A 7,400-nucleotide genomic window follows, 5' to 3' on the forward strand; every position below is an offset into this window, starting at 1 on the left:
TTCCAGAAGAAGAAAAATCAAGGTTTATAACCCAGAATCACCTATGAAGCAAAACTGAGTATATTCTTTCAAGGGGAAAATAGTCATTCAATAAAATAGAAGATTTCCAAGCATTTCTGATAAAAAGAACAGAACTAATTAGAAAATTTGAAGTCCAAATACATAAGGCAAGAAAAATCTAAAAATGTAAATAAGAAAGAAAAAATAAGAAATTCAATGAACAAACTTTGTATTCCTACATGGAAAGAGGATATTTCTAATTCCTGAAGTTTTTTTTATCATTATTAGAGCAGTTAGAAAGAGTATACCTAGACAGAGGATGTGGAAGTAAGCTGATTAGGATGATATGACATATAAAAAAGAAGAATCAAGGGCTAAAAATAAGGGTTGCACTGAGAGAAAAGGGAAGGGAGAAATGGAATGGAATAAATTAAATCACTTAAAGAGGCATGAAAAACTGTTGCAGTGGAAAGGAGGGTGAGAGTATTGATGAGCAATGCTTAAACTTCACTCTCATTGTAACTGGCTCAGTAAGGGAATAACAACCATACACACTGGAGTGTAGATCTTTTCTTACCCTATAGAGGAGTAGGAGGGGTAAAAGATTAAGAAATGGGGGTGGTAATAGGAGGGAGGGGAAAGTGGAGCATTGATAAAAAGTAAAACATTGGGAAGGAGGAACAGAGTGAAAAGAAAAAGAGTAAAATCAAAAAGGGAAAATGAGATGGAGGGGAATATACAGTTGGTAATCATAACTGTGAAACTAAATGAGATGAATTTACCCATAAAACAGAAGTGGATAACATAGCGGATTAAAAAAAAAAAGAATCTTACAATATGTTGTTTACAAATTAAAAATCACCTAGATACAAATACCCCAAGTCCTAATCCTAGTGCCTCCAGACCACCAAAAAAGAATCTCACCAGAACCCAAAGTCCTAATCAGAAAGCCCAAATCCAAAGAGTCAGGAAACTGAAAAACCACTAAGAACAATTCATCTCACAAGGAGGCCAAGACCAGCAAGAGTCTTCACCAGAGCTCATGCTAAAGAGAGTGTCCCACTGATGCCCCATTCGAGAGAGAGAGTCCTCACCAAAGAACCAAGGAAGAAAAATATTATTTTTAGTCTCATCTTTTATATCCCTTTTCCCATGTCATTTCCTGTCTCCCATTTCATGAGAACCAATCATAGCTTCCCAATTTGCCTAGCACTGCCAAGTGGGAGAGAGAGCAGTGCTTGTGTCCTTTGGAGGTATGACCTTTTTTTTTAGTAAGTGACTTGTGAACTCTCTTACTTAGTGACTTACTAAGTTAAGTAGTGATACTTTTAGTTCTTGATTAATTAACTAAAAATAGACAAAGGAAATAAAAAATGCTTTCAAAATTCCCTATGTGATTCTATTGGGAGACAAGCATTTGAAATCTCCCAGATTTACATGCTTAGTCTCCCCAATGAATCATTTCACATAGCTAGCTTATATCTCTAAAGATTCTTCTAGCTAGAGGTGCATACAATATTGCACTTTCCAAGAGGAAGTTACAATAGTCAGAGATAAGAGGGAAATAAAGGAGGAAGAGAGCTGAACCAATTATTGGTAGGTACATTGACAAAAAGCCAATTGGGGAAAATCCCCTCTGGCACAAGAGTTTACATTCAAAATAAATGTATTCAACCCCCTTCAGTTCAATTAATTATATCCAAAGTTCATTCTAGATCTTCTGATACAGTATATGTTTTCCACAGACTTCTTTATGGCACATTCTCCAAACAGCTCACTTTCTTGATTAGGGGTGTTAGTGAGTTTCTTTTCCTGAAATTTCTCTCAAAATTTTTTAAATCTTAGATTTTACAAAAATTATGCAATCCCCCTGAGGAGGGTGTTGACCAACAGCCGGATCAACCCAGGATACATGCCTGAGTTATGGGGTATATGAATTAATTCCCAAAAGAAAAACAAAAAACAGAGTCTCCAAAGTGACCCCTGTAATCCCCTTCTGAACAGTTGTCTGACCTCGTCCCCCAACCCCTGCCCTTACCACCTGGGGCTGAAATCTCCAGAAGCCTTTGCTCCTGATTCAGCTGGCTCCAAGTGCTGTTGCCACACACACACACACCCCCTACCCCATGCCTTGCCATGCTTTTTTGCACTCCACTTCCACCCTGGTATACTAGATCTTTCATGCTGGCTTTCTAAATTGTTTTGGGCTGAAATATTATTTCATCCTGTCCTTTTTGAGGGTTATGCTGCTCCAGTATTCGTTCTGAGGTGTTATATCACAGTTTTTTGAGGGATTATTTGGCAGAAATTAGTTGGGTCTCTAACTTCTCTGCCAGCTTGGTTCAGCCCCTCTTTGACTCCATTCTTATTCAACAAGAGGTGGTGAGGCAGAAACAAGCTGAAGCTTCATTTTTAATATTAAATTTTCTTCACTTTAAAAGCCAAAGGTTGTCTTGGAATACCAAAGAAAGTGGTACAGGCTAGTGTTAAATTTCCATAGAACTAACTTATTCAGTGAACCAACTAACATTTAATGAAGCACCTGCTATATTTTGGCTACTGTGCTAAGCCCAAAGGTAAAAAGAAAGGCAAAAATGAAGAAAAAATATCCCCTGTTTTCCAGGAGCTCACAGTCTAAATGGTAGAGGCAGTATACAAACTACTATATACAAATAAAGTATATACAGAACAAATTAGAAGCAGTCTCAGAGAGAAGACTCTAAGATTTAAGAGAACTTGAAAAGGAGACTTCAGGCAGAAAGCAGAACATTAGATGAGTCAAGAAGGATTCTAGAAAAACAGAATAAGAAAGTGAACAATTCTAGGTATGAGGGAGAACCAATGGAAATATCCAGAGTGAAAATAATTAGTGTCATATTTAAAGAACTATAAGAAAGCTAATGTCACTGGATAAAGAATATATGAAGGGACAGCTGGATGGCTCAGTTGATTGAGAGCCATTGTTTTTTTTAAAAAAACAGGATATTAAGGTGAGTAAGGTATAAGAAGTTTGGAAATGTAGAAAGGACTTCAAAAATCATTTTATATCTGATTCTGAAAGTGACATAGTTTCAGGGATGGGAAAATTAACAATTGGGAAGATCAGAAAAGGTCCTCAAAAGAAGATAGCACCTGAACTGTAATTTGAAGGAAGCTAAAGATTCTTTGAGGTGAAAATGAGAAGATATTCAGGCAGGAGGGATAATCTATGCAAAGGGAGAGGGAATCTAATGAATGAGTAATAGCAAGTAGGCCAAGTTGTTAGCAACATAGAATTCATAAGGGAGAGTAAGGTCAGATGAGTCTGAAAAAATGGGCTGGAACTGAATTGTCAAATGTTTTAAGTATCAAAATCAAAATTCTTAGTCCTAAAGACAAAGAAGATCCACTGATTCTTCTTCAGTAAAGTAGCATCATACTCAGTTCTAACTATAAGGGATATAAATTTGCCATTTGTGAGAAGGATGGATTGGAAAAGAGAGAGCCTACATTCTGGAAAGCCAATTAGGAGATAATCTTGTAAAGTGGTGAAATTTCCCTATTTCAGGGAAGTTACAGTGTAAGGAACAATTTAATAACCTCTAATTAAACACCAAGTCGAAATCCTGAAAAATCAAAGAAGAGATTAATAAAATTGAAAGTAAGAAAGTAATTGAACTACTACTTAAGACAAAGAGCTGGTTTCATTTAAAAAAATCAATAAAATAAATAAACCATTAGTTTTAATTAACCAAAAGAAAGAAGAAAACCAAATTACGAGTATCAAAAATGAAAAAGGTGAAATCATAGTCAATGAAAAATAAATTTAAACAATTATCAGGAGTTATTTTGCCCATTATATGCCGAGAAATCTGACAATCTAAGTGAAATATTTGAATACTTATAAAAATACAAATTGGTCAGATTAACAGAAAAGGAAACAGAATACTTAAAAAACTCCATCTCAGAAAAAGAAATTGAACAAACCATTAATGAATTCCCTAAGAAAAAAGCTCCAGAGATGGATTCACAAGTGAATTTTACTGAAAATCAAAGAAAAATTAACTCTAATACTACATAAACTATTTTGAAAACTAGGGGAAGAAAAAATTCTTCCAAAATTCTTTTATGATACAAATATGGTGCCAATACCTAAACCAGGAGTAGCAAAAACAAAAATGTAAACTAATCTCTCTAATAATGACTGATGTAAAAATATTGAATAAAATACTAGCAAGGGGATTCCACCAATATATCACCAGGATCATACACCATGACTAGGTGGGTTTTATATATGGAATTCAGGGATGGTTTAGTATTAAGAAAAATGATTAGCTTAATTGACCATATCTATTAAAAACCAACAGAAACCATATGATTATCACAAAAGATTCAGAAGAAGATTTAAATTTTTTTTACTTATATTATGATGCAAAACAAAGTTCTGATTTGGTCATTGTTGTAAGAGCAAACATAACCAAAACCCCAAAATAAAACCATAAATTCACTGCAAAACCCATTCCTTATTTAAAATAAAAAGTAAGAAAATTTTGGAATTCATGGAACTTTCCTTAAAGTGATAAATGACTTCTATCTAAACACATCAGCAAGCATTATATTTATTAGGGATAATAAGATCAGGGTGAAACAGGGATGCCTATTAGCAACACTGTTATGTAATATTGTACTGAAAATGCTAGTGACAGCACTAAGTGTAGAAAAAGAAATTGAAGGAATTATAAGAAGTAATGAGGAAACAAAATTATCTCTCTTTGCAGGTGATATGGTGTTATACTTAGAGAACCCCAGAGAATTAACAAAAAAACTGAAAATTTGACAACTTTAATAAAATTGTAGGATATAAAATAAAACCATGTAAATAATCACATTTCTATTTATCACCAACAAAACCCAAAAGCAAGAGATAGAAAGAGAAATTCTATTTAAAATAACTGTAAATAATATTGTCAGAGCTTAAATTTAAGTTTTATGTAAAATATGAGTTATAAAGTAATATTGTGGTTGCCAATTTAAAAATTTTATAGCTTAGGTCAAAATGACTCTTAGCAGCTTTTATTTACAAAGAGGAGGGAAGAATGAACATGTAAATGTAGATAGAGACAGATCCTAACAAGCCACCAGCCTTTCTCCAGTGAAGTCCAGCTCAGCCCCAGCAGGAGCTTCCTCAAGTCTTATCTCCATATGGATTTCCCAGTTATTCTCAGTCAGAAGTTCCAGTGGTGTCTTCAGCCAGGGTTCCACCAATGCAGCATCCTCCAAAGCCAAGGTAGGAATCTCAGCCACTCACCCAACAAGCCCACACAGGATCCAGGGGGAAACTCTCCTTCAAACCAGGAAGAGAATCTCCAGAACCAATCTTTCCAAATGCCAGGAAGGGAATGGCAGTCTTTCAATTTGCCTAGCACTCCCCAAGGGGGAGAACAGTGACCTTTGGAGGTGTGAGCTTACTCTAGTAAGTGACTTGTAGAATTCTCATACTTAATGGTAAATAGGGGTACTTTCAGTTCTTGATTTGATTAGCTCAAAATAGACAAGGGGAAAGTTAATCCTATCTTCACAATATAAAAAACTTGGGGGTTTACCTACCAAAACAAACCCAGCTACTATACAAACACAATTATATAATAGTTTTCACATGAAGTTAGACCTTAACAATTGGGAAAATATTAATTGCTCATGGGTAGACTGAGCCAATATAATAAAAATAACAATTTTACCTAAGTTGATTTTCCTGTGCTCACTTCAGGAGCACATGTACTAAAATCAGAATGATATAGAGAAGATTTTCATGGCCCTTGTACAAGGATGACATGCAAATTCATGAAGCTAAATTAATTCACCTATTCAGTGCCATATGAATCAAACTACCCAATATATTTTGTGTAGAACTAGAGTAATAATTGTGTAGAAAGAGTAATAACAAAATTCATCTAAAAGAATCAAAGATCCAGAATATTAAGGGAATTAATGAAGAAAAACATAGAAAAAGGAAGCCTAGTCATATCAAATTTCAAATTTATTATAATGTGGTAATCATCAAGCCTGGCTAAGAACTAGAGAATAATGAGTCAATGGACTAGGTTAGGTAATCAATACATAGTAGTAAATTGCTGGAAGCTAGCAGCTCCAGGGGTCTGGAAAGGTGTACAGTTTAGGTGATAAAGAAGAGAGTCGGAGACACAGTAGATTTTCCAGAAGCTGTTCTGAGAGCTTCCTGTGAAATTTTTATTTTTTTTATACTCTTCTCTCACAGTTACACCAGTGCTGGGGAAATTTACATTTCAAATACAAAACAAAGAAAAACTCAAGGTTTTAAAAATTACATAGCAGTTGGCATGTAACACTCAAATTCTTTCTCATGTAGATTATACTCATACTCAGATTAGACAGTGCTCAAGGTTAAAGAATGAGCCTTGCTTTATCTAAGTTTTATTTTAGTAAAAGCTTCCCATACTTCAAAAGGTATGTTAAAGAATGAACCTTTAAGATTGTGGGGTATAGCTCAGTATAGGAAGGTACTACAGTGAGAATGGAATTTGCTTGGACCTGCCATGCAGTGTCCTTGGGACATCTGAATCAGAGAGAAAAAGATACAAGCAACTTCTGCTATTTTTTGCTGAGGGAAAGGATAGTTAACTCATTAAATGCTGGTTTACTATAGGGTACTTAAGGGCTTTCTATAGGACTTGACGCTATCCTAAAAATCTAGATTATAATACTTTCAATAATCAAAAGTGTTCATCAGAAGGGATTCACAGAGAGGGGTCAGATTAGGTAACCTATCCATCCTGTGGCCCGATTATCAGGCCATAAGAACCAGCACAGGGCTTTGCCATCTGTATTGATCTTGAGGTGACCCTGATAAAGACTCTATTCCTCTGAGTGGCTCCCAGCAGTAAATGACTATAATAACTTTGTAAAGGTTAAAAAAATTAAGGTTGTACTAAATATATAAGAGTGTGGTCACCGAAATTAATATATCTCAAGACAAACAACTTTTTAGCAGTATTTATTTATAAAGTAGAGGGAAAGCGTGAAAGTAGAAAAATGAGAAAGAGGGTAGAGAAAGAAATCTAACTTAATAAGCTAGATATCTGCTCCAGCACCTGGCTTTGCTCCAGCAGGGCTCCAGAAGCTCAGCTGGAGGGCCCAAAGAGAGAGAGAGAGAGAGAGAGAGAGAGAGAGAGAGAGAGAGAGAGAGAGGCCTATCTGGTGTAAATCTTTCCAGAAGTCAGGAAAGGAAGGTCAGTTTTTTCCACTCACCCACATGGTAGTCCAAAGAGAAGATCCAAGAGCAGTCTTACCAAAAGCAGTCTGTGGTTCCAAGCTAGTGCTCCTCCAAGGCCAAGTTCAAAGGAGAAAGAGCTGGTCACAGGAAGTTGCAACTACTTTCAAAGATC

The 7,400-nt window shown here is 35.5% G+C and overlaps 1 non-coding gene across 1 annotated transcript; it reads left to right on the forward strand.

Annotated features, from left to right (window-relative positions):
- The first annotated feature begins 5,733 nt into the window (after positions 1-5,733).
- LOC123248130 lies at positions 5,734-5,840 on the forward strand. Its single transcript, XR_006506228.1, has one exon. It is a non-coding gene; the product is annotated as a U6 spliceosomal RNA (small nuclear RNA).
- The last annotated feature ends 1,560 nt before the right edge of the window (positions 5,841-7,400 follow it).

This window comes from Gracilinanus agilis, chromosome 4 (assembly GCF_016433145.1).
Source record: "Gracilinanus agilis isolate LMUSP501 chromosome 4, AgileGrace, whole genome shotgun sequence".
NCBI classification, from domain to species: Eukaryota; Metazoa; Chordata; class Mammalia; order Didelphimorphia; family Didelphidae; genus Gracilinanus; species Gracilinanus agilis.